We start from the raw sequence: 15,414 nt of genomic DNA, 5'->3' as shown, positions 1-15,414 counted from the left end.
AAATTAAATCATGTGCGTTACTGACGTACATGGGAATATGAACTTAAAAAGCAGCTGCCAGCACTGGGGCCCAGATTTTGTGAAAATTAGGAATGGACCTAAGCTATCAGATAACTACTCATCAACAGTTATTCACAGGAAAGCGAAGCATAGGAAACGTATGTGTCAGTGGCACCCCCCACCCCCAGAAACATGAACTTGACAAGCAAACGATGTCCTGTTAGGACACAGGACATTAAAATAGGTGAAAATAGTTGATGCCGCAGGTGAAAACTGGACATCAAACAAGAGAATCAATCTTGCTTTGATCCGCAGATCTTAGACTACGGCTTGTCCTTAACCAAGATCCAATCACCAACAACTAGCGCATTCATGATCACGTAACGCCCTCTAGTGAGATCCATAGACCACTATTTAGTCACGATATGAGGCGTCATAAAAAAGTAACGGCAATTTTTGTTTTTCTTAAAGAATCTGTATTTATTAATCAACATCAACTTTGTCTCCTTCAAAGAAAACCCTCTCACATATAATACATTTGTGGCAGCGCTTTTTCCAATCTTGGAAGCACTTCTGGAACTCACTTTTCGTTATATTGTTCAGCTCCTTCAGCTATTTTTTTTTATCTAATCAACGGTGGAAAAAACTTTCATGGCGCCCTTACGCCTCGGGAATGCAGAAAAGTCGCAGAGGGCCATGCTGAAGAATGCGGTGTCTGACGCAACATAACGGTTTTGTTTTTTGCCCAAAAAATCGTGAACAAGCATTGAGGCGTGAGCGGTAGTATTACCGTGATGCAATTTCCACGAATGATTTTGCCACAGTTCTGGACTTTTTCTTCGGATTACTTTACGCAAGCGGCGCATATCTTTCAGTTAGTATTCCCTATTGACTGTACGACCATAAGAGAGGAACTCATCAGGCACTATCCACTTGTAATAAAAGAAAACACTGAGGAGAACCTTCACACGTAATCGAACTTGTCGAATTTTTTTCGGTCTTGGTTCTTCAGGCACTTTCCATTGGGACTACTGGACCTTCATTTCGACGTCATACCCGTATATACATGTTTCGTTACCCGTTATAAGATTCTTTAGAAGTCCTGGATCGTTGACGACTTCATTCAGCCATTTCTGGGCGATGTCTACGCAGCGTCGTTTTTTGTCGAACTTCAAAAATTTCGGAACAAACTTTGCTGCTGTACGTTTAGTGTGCAAAACAGCTGAAAAAATTGCTTGGCATGAGCCAAAGAATGCGCCGACATCGTCAGCAACCTCTCTGACGGTGATTCGCCGATTTGCCAGAACCATTTTCTTCACTTTTTCCACATTGCCGTCAGCAATTGATGTGCTAGGGCGTCCAGGGTGGTCGACGTCTTCAACGTCTTCTCGACCCTCTTTGAAACGTTTATACCCCTCATAAACTCTTGTCTTACAGGAAGTAGATTGGGAAAAAGCCACAGTCAACATTTCAAATTCGGTGCTGCACATTGTTCTATTTTTCAAGCAAAATTTATTGCAAATTCTTTGATCCATCTTTTTTGAAATTACAAATCTTCCGAGCACTCTAAAACACACATAACTAAATATTCATAAAAGCTAAAAATGCACATATACATCAAAAACATGTGTACCAACTAGACAAAAAATATGAAAATCGGATTTATAAAACCCACGAAATTAAATTCCCATTACTTTTTTATGACACCTCACACGTCTGTAACAATCACAAGACGTCCGGTCATTGAACTCATAGTTTCAGTCTCTGCTCAAATTACAAAAGTGTACGTTGAGTCTTCATGTATTGCAAGGATTCGGCTGTGGAATAGCCTTCCCCATATCATCACGGAGGTTTCATAACTCCCCAACAGTTTCAAAAACTGACTGTTACTTTGTTGAGAACAATGAATCAACTCCATTTTAAAATTCTCTGGAGCCATAAGCACGGCAATCAGCAGTTTCCAATTTGTTACACATGTATTTTGGACACATACTATATCCCGGCTTCATTTCTCACATATTTGTCTATTCTTCATTTTTCGTGATCGCAGTTTTGATTTCCGCACTACAAAAATGTAGAGCATTCTAAAAAAATGTCTAATACCTTCAGAGGTGGTAGAACTCATCGAAATAAGAAAAATAAGTCTAACAAACATTGGTCCGAAAACGCAGACTTTCCGAGATAAACATTTGTTTGTAAGAAGGGCTGCCGCTATATTTTATGTCTTGTAATAACGTCTCCCAGCCTTCTGTTAGCTCATGGACCCGGTATTTTTTGATCACTTGCAATCTACCAGAGAACTATCTTGGACCCTGTAACAGTCACTAACTGACTACATGTTCCACCGACTTTCATTTCATTTCTACACTACTGGCCATTAAAATTGCTACACCAAGAAGAAATGCAGATGATCAACGGGTATTCATTGGACAAATATATCATACTAGAACTGACATATGATTACATTTTCACGCAATTTGGGTGCATAGATCCTGAGAAATCAGTACCCAGAACAACCACCTCTGGCCATAATAACGGCCTTGATACGCCTGGGTATTGAGTCAAACGGAGCTTGGATGGCGTGTACAGGTACAACTGCCCATGCAGCTTCAACACGATACCACAGTTCATCAACAGTAGTGACTGGCGTATTGTGACGAGCCAGTTGCTCGGCCACCATTGACTAGACGTTTCCAATTGGAGGAGATCTGGAGAATGTGCTGGACAGGGCAGCAGTCCAACATTTTCTGTGTCCAGAAATGCCCATACAAGACCTGCAACGTGTGGTCGTGCATTATCCCGCTGCAATGTAGGGTTTCGCAGGGCTCGAATGAAGGGTAGAGCCACGGGTCGTAACACATCTGAAATGTAACGTCCACCGTTCAAAGTGCCGTCAATGCGAACAAGAGGTGACCGAGACGTGTAACCAATGGCACCCACTACCATCACGCTGGGTGATAAGCCAGTATGGCGATGACAAATACACGCTTCCGATGTGGGTTCACCGCCATGTCGCAAACACGGATGCGACCATCATGATGCTGTAAACAGAACCTGTATCATCCCAAAAAATGACGTTTTGCCATCCATGCACCCAGGTTCGTCGTTGAGTACACGAACGCAGGCGCTCCTGTCTGTGATGCAGCGTCAAGCGTAACCGCAGCCGTGGTCTCCGAGCTGATACTCCATGCTGCTGCAAACGTCGTCGAACTGTTCGTGCAGGTGGTTGTTGTCTTGCAAACGTCCCCATCTGTTGACTCAGGGATAGAGACGTGGCTGCACAATCCGTTACAGCCATGCGGATAAGAAGCCTGTCATCTCGACTGCTACTGATACGAGGCCGTTGGGATCCAGCACGGCGTTCCGTATTACCCTCCTGAACCCACCGATTCCATATTCTGCTAACAGTCATTGGATCTCGACAAACGCGACCAGCAATGTCGCGGTACGATAAACCGCAATCGCGATAGGCTACAATCCGACCTTTATCAAAGTCGGAAACGTGATGGTATGCATTTCTCCTCCTTACACGAGGCATCACAACAACGTTTCACCAGGCAACGCAGGTCAACTGCTGTTTGTGTATGAGAAATCTGTTAGAAACTTTCCTCATGTCAGCACGTTGTAGGTGTCACCACCGGCGCCAACCTTGTGTGAATGCTCTGAAAAGCTAATAATTTGCATATCACAGCATCTTCTTCCTGACGGTTAAATTTTGCGTCTGTAGCAAATCATCTTCGTGGTGTAGCAATTTTAATGACCAGCAGTGTACATCTGAGCAGCACCCACAGCGATCTCGTAAACTGCTCGTAGGGCGAGGTCTTTTTCATTCTTCGCTGGCTCATCTAAAGATGACTGGCAGGTACCCAGTCGAAATAGCGTGGACTGTTGTTATTGACGCCCAGCAACAACCTCAAACCTTTAAATATTCAGTTCGCCGGAAAGTTTCAAAAATCACAAGTAAATGTTTCATTTTTCGATAAATGTAGGCGTGCATTATTGATTACGTTCCTCTCACACGTTTGTCTCAGTTTTTATTTTAAATTTGCGGGACCAACGTTTGTTGATAGCTCTCGAGTACGCACGTGGTTCATTATGAGAAAGAATAAACCTACGATCCTTGTTCTTCCATTCCTACATTTTTTAGGGCAATTTACACTTCCCACACATAATTTCATTGCCCAATTAACCTATTCCTTGGTGCCTTAGAATATGTCTTGTTAAACGCCATTCATTTACTTTATTTCTGGTTCTCGTAAGAAATTCAATTTACCCATCTAATCTTCAGCGTTCTTCTACAGTATCACATTTCAGAAGAGTTAGTCCTTTCTTGTATGTTGTGTTAACATTTAAATTTATAATATACGTTAACATAGTTGTTGTTTTCCGAAGAGAAGTTTTTGCTTTTACCTGTCTACATTTCATATCCTCTTTTCTTCCGCCACCATCAGATATTTTGCTGCCCAAATAGCAATGTTCATCTACTACATTCAGTGGCTTATTTGCCTATCTAATCCTCCAGCATTACCTAATTCGACAACACTTCACTGCCATTTTTTTATTTTGTCGATGGTCATCTCGTAACCTCTTATCCAGACGCTACCCATTCCATCCAATTGATCTTCCGCGTTTTTTGCTATCTTTGGCACAATTACAGTATCAACGGGAAATTTTTAAGTTTTTTTATTTCTTAATCCTCAACTTTAATTCCTTTTTCAAATTCCTCTTTAGTTTCCTTTGCTGCTTGCTTTACGTGTAGACTGAATAGCACGTTGGATAAGCTACAACTCTGTCTCTCTCCCTTCGTAGTTACTGCCTGACAACTCCTATAATTGCAATTTGGTGTCGGTACTTTAGAATTTCAAAAAGTGTGTTTCAGAGAACATTATCAAAAAGTTCTAAGTCTAAATACGTTATAGTTGCAAATTTGTGTTTTTTCAAACTACACTCCAAGAGAGGATACCTCAGGTGCTCCTACACTTCTCTGGAACCTAGACTAATTTTCCACCACTCCAGCTTCATCCAGCCGTTCCATTTTCCACCTGAATATGGGACTTAAGGTCTCTAAGCTATTTGCAGAATGTCAGTAGTATCATTCGCAACTGTTTGGCAATGGAATCAAAACAAACAAATATGGAATTCCCAAATTCAACGTAGTGTGTATGTATGCGGCTTATGAAATGTCAACCAACATTGCTGAGAAGGGGGAGATGGTGATGTACAGCATCCAATTGCCACAGGGTACCAATGTTCAAACGTCAGAGTAAAATTTTGCACTGTAGTTGACAGTCATCTGTTTGGTGAATGGAGGGGGGGGGGGATTCCCTTGTTGCATTCCAAGAGTGGATGCCATCATAAAGCTATATATTCTAATCCATAAATGTGGAAGCACCCATCTAAAACAAAAACACGTAGATAGACAATTAGTAGGAGATGGGGAAAACCTATTGGTGAGTGTTAACCATTTTGGAAGGCGCTGTTTTCGATGCAACTCGTAACAGAGGTCATGTGATATGTCAGACAGGTGGAGAATTACGTGATAAAAAATGACTATGGTTTTTTTGTAGCTTTATGGAATCTCGAATTATGACAGGCTTCTTTCTCACAAGTGACGTGTAAGCTGATGGCGTCAACGCTAGCCGAACGCACGTAGATAGTCTTGATATCAGGAGAGAGGAACACCCGTGTTGTCTCAGAGAATACCAGCCACACCTACCCAGAAAGACCGTCCATTACCTACGGTGTGGTTAATCTGAAATGATGGACCGTTCTTCATTCATTGTACGCTAAATGCAGCCCGTTATGTACAGTCAGAGACGGAGATGTGCTGCTGTCGTTACTGTCTGGAGACGGGACATTTCAAAATGGTTCAAATGGCTCTGAGCACTATGGGACTTAACATCTTAGGTCATCAGTCCCCTAGAACTTAGAACTACTTAAACCGAACTAACCTAAGGACATCACACACATTCATGCCCGAGGCAGGATTCGAATCTGCGACCGTAGCAGTCCCACGGTTCCGGACTGCAGCGCCTAGAACCGCAAGACCACCGCGGCCGGCACGGGACATTTCCAACTCTCTTTCTCCACAATGGTGCCCCGTCTCTTTACAAGCTAGCTGTTCGGATCTACCTGGTTGTCCAATTTTTGCCGGAGATGGATAGGCCTCAGAGGTCCTGGGGGTGGTCTCCAAGTTCCCTGGATTTAAACGCATTAGATTTTTACCTATGAAAACATGCGTAGGCAGTTGTGTATACGGTGAATATCAGAAGCCTTGCACTATTCAGGAAACGCATTGTTGGTGCATGTGCTGACATTACAGTACATGCGCAAGTCCACGAGGGACATGTGAAGCGGATAATAACTACCTTACAACACGCCGAACACGTCGAGTATATCCTGGCCTTTTCCCGCACAAAATGAGACATGACTCGAGAATGAATAAAACAGTGCTCAAATGAGACGCACCGTCGTTTGACTCGCAAAATTCTCCATCTGTTTCATATGTCACATGCCCCATCTTTCAACCAAAAATTACGAGTTTCAACCAATATAACGAGTTTCAAAATGGCCGTCGTGTTGATAACACAGCGTCACAGTCCTTTCCTCCTCTCCCCTCTCATACTATGTGACTTAAAATTTGTGTTTATCACCTGTTTTTGTTTTAAAGGATGCTTCCAAAAACTATGGAACACGTTGTACTGTCCTAGCTCGTCATCAGCGACTCAGGCACAGCACCGATCGCCGGGTATCATAGACAAATAAACTAAGTCCGCAGCTCGTGGTCATGCGGTAGCGTTCTCGCTTCCCACGCCTGGGTTCCTGGGTTCGATTCCCGGAGGGGTCAGGGATTTTCTCTGCCTCGTGATGACTGGGTGTTGTTTGATGTCCTTAGGTTAGTTAGGTTTAAGTAGTTCTAAGTTCTAGGGGACTGATGACCATAGATGTTAAGTCCCATAGTGCTCAGAGACATTTAAACATTTGAAATAAACTAAACAATAGATGTAAGCCGGAAGACTCGAACATCGCGAAAGAGAAGTTGTACTAGCTGAAAATTTCTTTCAGTCGTTTCTCCCACGCTCTGACCGGCCAGACGAGGTTAGTTTACTGAGACGATTTTTGGGGCTGCAGAACAGCTGCGAGCGTCAGCGACACACCGACCCGCCGGCCGCTGAGAACGTGCTGGACTGCGCACGCGCGCTTCCTGTTTCGGGAAGCCAAAGTAGCGCTCCACCTGCTCTGACTCACCGCTGCTGCATTAAGGGCTGTTACGATACGTGGTCGACGGCACGTTCTGTCGGCGGAATGAGTCCACTCGCTTTCCCGACTCGACAACAGTAGATTTGAAACTTCCTGGCAGGTTAAAACTGTGTGGCGGACCGAGACTCGAACTCGGGACCTTTGCCTTTCGCGGGCAAGTACTCTACCAGCTGAGCTACCCGAGCACGATTCACGCCCCGTCCTCACAGCTTTACTTCTGCCAGTACCTCGTCTCCTACCTTCCAAACTTTACAGAAGCTCTGCTGCGAACCTTGCAGAACTAGCACTCCTGAAAGAAAGGATATTGCGGAGACATGGGTTAGCCACAGCCTGGGGGGGGGGGGTGTTTCCAGAATGAGGTTTTCACTCTGCAGCGGAGTGTGCGCTGATATGAAACTTCCTGGCAGATTAAAACTGTGTGCCGGATCGAGACTTTCTTTCAAGAGTGCTAGTAGGAGACGGGGTACTGGCAGAAGTAAAGCTGTGAGGAGGGGGCGTGAGTCCTGTTCGGGTAGCTCAGTTGGTAGAGCACTTGCCCGCCGAAGGCAAAGGTCCCGAGTTCGAGTCTCGGTCCGGCACACAGTTTTAATCTGCCAGGAAGTTTCGTATCAGCGCACACTCCGCTGCAGAGTGAAAATCTCATTCTGGAAACTGTAGAGTTGTTAGAGACCATGCGCGTTCGTTACCGAGTAACAAACACTCCAGGCGACTCTGTGTAGCGTTTCTGTTCAGCCTGTAACCTTTCGTTATTCACATTTTTTCTCCCTCTCACGCAGTTCGTGCCCGACTCGGCCGCGTCGGTATTTTTCGTCTTCCTGCAAATCGTTACCCACAGCAGACTTGGAGTGACTCATAGTGGAACAATAAAAGGTCTTTCCGTCGTAAAAAAGCCTATATCTCAACCATTACTGATTTCCGGACATATTATAATAACTTTTGTTCTGGTTTTGACTAAAATTACCACATGCAGGAATATATGACGCTTTTTTAAAAACGCCTTGTACATTTTATTTTTTTTATTTATTTATTGCCAAATTATAGACCTGTTACCTGATGTTTAAAACAGGTCGTACATCTTACAATTTTCGTTTTGCATCTCTTTACAGTTTTCTTTCCTTTTGTTTTATCTACAACATTTATAAAGAATGATACTTTTCAAAATAACACTAATTTAAGGCTGAAATATAAATAAAATTTTGTTGTTTTTTAAGAAGAATATAAAAAGAAGATAGGATAGATGAGAGATTTGTTAGTACCATCACCGAATGTGGCTGACAGTGAATACCTCGGAATGGCTTCTTCGAGCCATTGACCGCCAGTCACACACACACACACACACACACACATACACACACACACAAACACAAATGATTATTAGTAGAGAAATAATGTTGCTTATCCTATTTATTACTAATCCTATGTATGAACTACATTAAGTACCCATCCATGCACAGCATCTGGTGTTTTCTTGGCTAGATTGCCAGCACTTTTGCTTATTTACTGTCACATCTCAGCTTCCTCCTCCTGTTCCTCGTCATTGTCACTATTTTCGCTGTCACTGTGGGTATCGCTGTCCACCCTCTGGAGATTGCTGTTACGCTGCACGTAGGCATGTCTGTAATGTCGTGCCCGCATATACTCTTCAAGTGTTGTTTTTGAAATACTGTTTGTCAGTGCGTTTAATTGTGGTTCAAATGGTTCAAATGGCTCTGAGCACTATGGGACTTAACACCTGAGGTCATCAGTTCCCTAGAACTTAGAACTACTTAAACCTAACTAACGTAAGGACATCACACAACACCCAGTCATCACGAGACAGAGAAAATCCCTGACCCCGCCGGGAATCGAACCCGGGAACCCGGGGTTTAATTGCGCCCATTGTTCTTCGTCTCTTATTGCTGTGTATATATCTATGTCTGTATCTGTGTGATCTAAGTGTAGTGTATGTCTATTGTTCGCGTATTGCCCGCAGAAAAAGACAGTGTGTTCTGGGGAACCTTATTCCCCGCATGTGCATGTAGGTGTCTGCCTCGGACTCACCTTGTACATACCTAACGTCCCTCTTAAGAGTCGTCACCGGCATTTTCTCTGAGGTTTCGACAGATATTAGCAATTTCATTTTTGTAGTCTGTAGCTGGAGTCATCCCATACAAATAGTGCTCGTTAGGTCTTTCATGTGACGCCCAGCATCGACGGAAATCGTCGATTTGTTATCTGTTATTTTATAAAGCGATCTCAAATTAGTCTAGAGCGATATTCGTCTCATCGATACATAGTAACAGGGACAGTAAAACACGAAGAATAAACAGTACTCCAGCAGCAACAAAACTGGACGGACCCGCACTGAGTGCTATAACGCCATCACACAGCAGCGCTGCTCAGTCGCATCTAGGGTACCGGTGATTATACGTGTTTTACCTGTGCATGTGTGCGCACGCGCGCGCACGCGCACGTGTGTGTGTGTGTGTGTGTGTGTGTGTGTGTGTGTGTGTGTGTGTGTGTGTGTGTGTGTTTGTGTGTGCATGTATACAGGATGATCCATTCATAGTGACCGGGCCAAATATCTCACGAAAAAAGCATCAAGCGAAAAAACTGCAAAAGAACGAAACTCGTCTAGCTTGGAGGGGGAAATCAGATGGCTCAATCGTTGGCCCGCTAGATGGCGCTGCCATAGGTCAAACGGAAACCAACTGCGTTTTTTTTAAATAGGAACCCCCATTTTTTATTACATATTCGTGTAGTACGTAAAGAAATATGACTGTTTTAGTTGGACCACTTTTTTCGCTTTGTGATAGATGGCGCTGTAATAGTCACAAACGTATTAAGTGTGTGGTATCACGTAACATTCCGCCAGTGCGGACGGTATTTGCTTCGTGATACATAACCCGTGTTAAAATGGACCGTTTACCTATTGCGGAAAAGGTCGATATCGTGTTGATGTATGGCTATTGTGATCAAAATGCTCAACGGGCGTGTGCTATGTATGCTGCTCGGTATCCTGGATGACATCATCCAAGTGTCCGGACCGTTCGCCGGATAGTCACGTTATTTAAGGAAACAGGAAGTGTTGCGCCACATGCGAAACGTCAACCACGACCTGCAACAAATGATGATGCCCAAGTAGGTGTTTTAGCTACTGTCGCAGCTAATCCACACATCAGTAGCAGACAAATTGCGCGAGAATCGGGAATCTCAAAAACGTCGGTGTTGATAATGCTACATCAAAATCGATTGCACCCGTACCATATTTCTATGCACCAGGAATTGCATGACGACGACTCTGAACGTCGTGTACAGTTCTGCCACTGGGCACAAGAGAAATTACGGGACGATGACATACTTTTTGCACGCGTTCTATTTAGCGACGAAGCGTCATTCACCAACAGCGGTAACGTAAACTGGCATGATATGCACTATTGGGCAACAGAAAATCCACAATGACTGCGACAAGTGGAACATCAGCGACCTTGGCGGGTTAATGCATGGTGCGGCATTATGGGAGGAAGGGTAATTGGCCCCCATTTTATCGACGGCAGTCTAAATGGTAAAATGTATTCTGATTTCCTACGTAATGTTCTACCGATGTTACTACAAGATGTTTCACTGCATGACAGAATGGCGATGTACTTCCAACATGATGGATGTCCTGCACATAGCTCGCGTGCGGTTGAAGTGGTACTGAATAGCAAATTTCATGACAGGTGAATTGGTCGTCGAAGCAGCATACCATGACCCGCACGTTCACCCGATCTCATTTCCCAGGATTTCTTTCTGTGGGAGAAGTTGAAGGATATTTGCTATCGTGATCCACCGACAAGCCGTAAGTGTGAAGCATAGTGTTGTGTATTTTCGAAGTTTTACGTAGAATACTGCCTCAGTGATGTACTTTCCGCTATTCGCTTCGAGGCGAAACGGGAGAAAAAACTGCACGGAAATCTTTCCGAAGGGAGAGATGCAACAAGAAGGAGAATATTGGTCGCAATGGAGGAGGTTGCAGGAACTCGACTTAACCAAATGGTTCAAATGGCTCTGAGCACTATGGGACTCAACATCTTAGATCATAAGTCCCCTAGAACTTAGAACTACTTAAACCTAACTAACCTAAGGACATCACACACACCCATGCCCGAGGCAGGATTCGAATCTGCGACCGTAGCAGTCCCGCGCTTCCGGACTGCAGCGCCAGAACCGCTAGACCACCGCGGCCGGCGCGACTTAACCATTCAGTTAGTTTTATTAACTTCTGCTCTTTTTTCTTTGTATTCTTTTTATATTTCTGTTACTCAGTTTCCAATCCATTCTAACAGCAAAACAAGTCAGAAGAGCCAATGGGATGGTTTAATGGTAATTTAATTACAAAATAGAAATTTTAGAGATAAAAGTGCCACTGTTAACACACAAAACGAAAACTAGTGAGTGGTACCATACAAAGTTATCGTGACTGGTAAAAAATTCGAAGTGATTGACTGTACAGTACGGGTTAAATTTGTATTTAAGATGCTCACAATAATAAATTGTACTTTGATTCACACAATATAACGAACAAAAAAAAATGCACTAGGAAAGTATCAAACCTACAACCTTACATTCAGTACCAATTAACGTTACCAGCAGACTAATATTACTATTGCTGCCCAGCTACCAACCTGCAGCATATTAGTACAAATACAGTTGTTACTGTTTCCTACAGCTTTCTTTTGATGGTAGGCGTAGTTCTATTCAAACACATTTTAAAAAGATTGTATTCTCTTATACTTTCGTAATTATTCTCCTAATGTCATAGAACAATTTGCAGACAGAATTTTATGGGATAGATCTGACAAAAATATACAGCATGCTTAATCATATAGGCATTTTTATCAGTTCTGCCGCACGGGCTAAGGCGCTTTGTCCCGGTTCGCGCGGCTCCCCCCGTCGGAGGCACGAGTCCTCCCTCGGGTTGTGTGTGTGTGTGTGTGTTGTGCTTAGTGTAAGTTAGTTTAAGTTAGATTAAGTAGTGTGTAAGCCTGGTGACCGCTGACCTCAGCAGTTTGGTCCCACAGGAAGTTACCACAAATTAGTGAAATTATCAGTTCTATTTAGTAAGGTACCACTCATATATATTTGAGTCCAATGCTTTATTTCGCATAACAAAAGAGATATTGGGCGAATTGTAGTAGTACCGAATAGCAGGAACAAGAAGTAAGTCGTTACAGAGCTTCAAATTAGCGATGGATTTTTCTTTGCTCTTGCGAATTAATATTGGTTCCCTTTTGTCCTGCTGACTATCGTATAGGACCATTTTAAAGCTAATTACGAGAACAGGTGTTCAAACTCGATATCGCAAGAAGAACTGCGAAATCTGCTTTCGCTATTACTAAAGGATAGCAGGGAAAAAAAACTGTGTTTCATGCTCGCCTCAACTGATGCTTTTCGACTCATTCAGCTTACATTTGTTGAGATTTTTTGTTGCTAAATATCCGACATGTTCCGTTTGCAGCCGTGCATTAGATGGCTGAGTGCGCTTCTTTAATATACTGGGTGATCAAAAAGTCAGTATAAATTTGAAAACTGAGTAAATCACGGAATAATGTAGATAGAGAGGAACAAATTGACACACATGCTTGGAATGACATGGGGTTTTATTAGAACCAAAAAAATACAAAAGTTAAACAAATTTCCGACAGATGGTGCTTCCTCTGATCAGAATAGCAATAATTAGCATAACAAAGTAAGACAAAGCAAACATGATGTTCTTTACAGGAAATGCTCAATATGTCCACCATCATTCGTCAACAATAGCTGTAGTCGAGGAATAATGTGAACAGCACATTAAAGCATGTCCGGAGTTATGGTGAGGTATTGGCGTCGGATGTTGTCTTTCAGCATCCCTAGAGATGTCGGTCGATCACGATACACTTGCAACTTCAGGAAACTCCAAAGCCAATAATCGCACGGACTGAGGTCTGCGGACCTGGGAGGCCAAGCATGACGAAAGTGGCGGCTGAGCACACGATCATCACCAAACGACGCGCGCAAGAGATCTTTCACGCGTCTAGCAATATGGGGTGGAGCGCCATCCTGCATAAACATCGTACGTTCCAGCAGGTGTTTATCAGCCAGGTTGGGGATGATGCAATTCTCTAACATATCGGCGTACGTCTCACCCGTTACAAAACCAGAATCACGCATTTCCTCGGAGAAAAAAGGGCCGTTAACGGTAGATATGGTAAATCCAACCCATACTGTGGCTTTCTCGTCGTGCAATGGAGTTTCCACGACAGTTCTAGGATTTTCGATAGCCTAAATTCTGCAGTTGTAGGCGTTGTGAGACCCTCGGAGCGTGAAATGAGCACCGTCGGTCCATAACACGTTACTCAACCAATCGTCATCTTCCGCCATCTTTTGAAACGCCCACACCGCAAATGCCCTCCGCTTCACTAAATCGCCAGGTAACAGTTCATGATGCCGATGGATTTTGTACGGATAGCATCGGAGGGTACGCCTCAGTGCCAACCAAACAGTAGTGTATGGAATGCCGGTGCGACGTGCGACTGCACGAGCGCTGACTTCCCCGTGCATAGACGAACCCGCTACAGTCTCCCTTTCTTCCTGAACTGTCTCAGCAGCATTACGCCTCGTGCTCGGTCGGCCACTACGGGGTCTATCGTCTAAACAACCCGTGGCTTCGAACTTTGAAATCATTCTCGTCACAGCTGCATTTTTCAACGGACATTTACCCGTTCGAATCCCCTTCCTATGGCGATAGGATCGTAACGCTGAACTAGCACATTCCCCATTCTGATAATACAGCTTCACTAAAAGCGCGCCGGCAGCGGTGGTCTAGCGGTTCTAGCCGCTTAGTCCGGAACCGCGCGACTGCTACGGTCGCAGGTTCGAATCCTGCCTCGGGCATGGATGTGTGTGATGTCCTTAGGTTAGTTAGGTTTAAGTAGTTCTAAGTTCTAGGGGACTGATGACCACAGATGTGAAGTCCCATAGTGTTCAGAGCCATTTGAACCATTTTTTTGAACTAAAAGCGCCTTTTCAGATAACGTCAGCATGCTGTGACTGCTGGCGCATCTGATTCTCTCTCTCATTACAGCTCCTTGTATACATGACTGACATGCGCAGTCACTGACGTTTTGCTGTCCAGCGCCATCTGTCAGACATTTTGTGAACTTTATTTTTTTTTGTTCTAATAAAACCCCATGTCATTCCAAGCATCTGTGTCAATTTTTACCTCTCTATCTACATTGTTCCGTGGTTTATTGAGTTTTCAAATTTATACTGACTTTTTGATAACCCGGTACATGGCTAAATATGCTGCAGAAGTCAGTGTATCACCAGCGGCGCAGTGGGCCCAAAATGGCGGCCACTGGCAAGCGTCCTATCATCACTGTGCCACCTGTCAAAAAATGGTTCAAATGGCTCTGAGCACTATGGGAATCAACATCTTAGGTCATAAGTCCCCTAGAACTTAGAACTACTTAAACCTAACTAAGGACATCACACACACACATGCCCGAGGCAGGATTCGAACCTGCGATCGTAGCAGTCCCGCGGTTCCGGACTGCAGCGCCAGAACCGCTAGACCACCGCGTGCCACCTGTCGGTCACTTTCTTAACCTTCCAGGAACACCACTGCCATCTGGCAACTCCATTACACGACTTTTTGAAGTTTTATGGAACCTTTAAAGCTTCTGTTTGAATCACTATCACGTCACTTGTCCTTGAGAATGTAGTGCATTTTTTTCTGTCAGAGGAGATGCAATAACAAAGGAGTGATGCGCTGTAGTTCGTAAGAGGCAACGTCATCTCCGAGAACGAGGGGAGGAAGATTTCAGAACGAGCTCATTCATTGGCTCGGAAAGACTCCAGAAAGGCGGTGGTGCCCCCCCCCCCCCCTGCGTCGTGTCATCAGCCACGTGGCTCAGCTGCCACGGTGAGGACGCAGGTGTGGCGTGGTGGGCTTACGGAGGAGTCAGGCCGGCTCGACCCCGGGCGCCGGAATGCGCGACCGCGCGGTCGGCGAGCGGTGCCTCTGCCGAAAACGTTAGGCGCGCCTCACGGAGTGGCCCGCGCCTGGGAGGCGAGGGACCGGCCAGGGAGCGACGGCCCGCCGGCGGCCTTGCAGCCAGCCAGCCAGGGTCAACGGCAGCGGAGGCGCCGCGC

At 44.5% G+C, this 15,414-nt stretch overlaps 1 non-coding gene across 1 annotated transcript; it reads left to right on the top strand.

The window, feature by feature from the left end:
• The first annotated feature begins 7,765 nt into the window (after positions 1–7,765).
• Trnar-ccg (transfer RNA arginine (anticodon CCG)) lies at positions 7,766–7,840 on the top strand. The gene has a single exon. It is a non-coding gene; the product is annotated as a tRNA-Arg (tRNA).
• The last annotated feature ends 7,574 nt before the right edge of the window (positions 7,841–15,414 follow it).

The sequence above is a fragment of the Schistocerca cancellata genome, chromosome 9 (assembly GCF_023864275.1).
Source record: "Schistocerca cancellata isolate TAMUIC-IGC-003103 chromosome 9, iqSchCanc2.1, whole genome shotgun sequence".
Classification (NCBI taxonomy): Eukaryota; Metazoa; Arthropoda; class Insecta; order Orthoptera; family Acrididae; genus Schistocerca; species Schistocerca cancellata.
The sequence above is the reverse complement of the archived record's forward strand: the minus strand, read 5'-3'. Positions and strand labels throughout refer to the sequence as shown.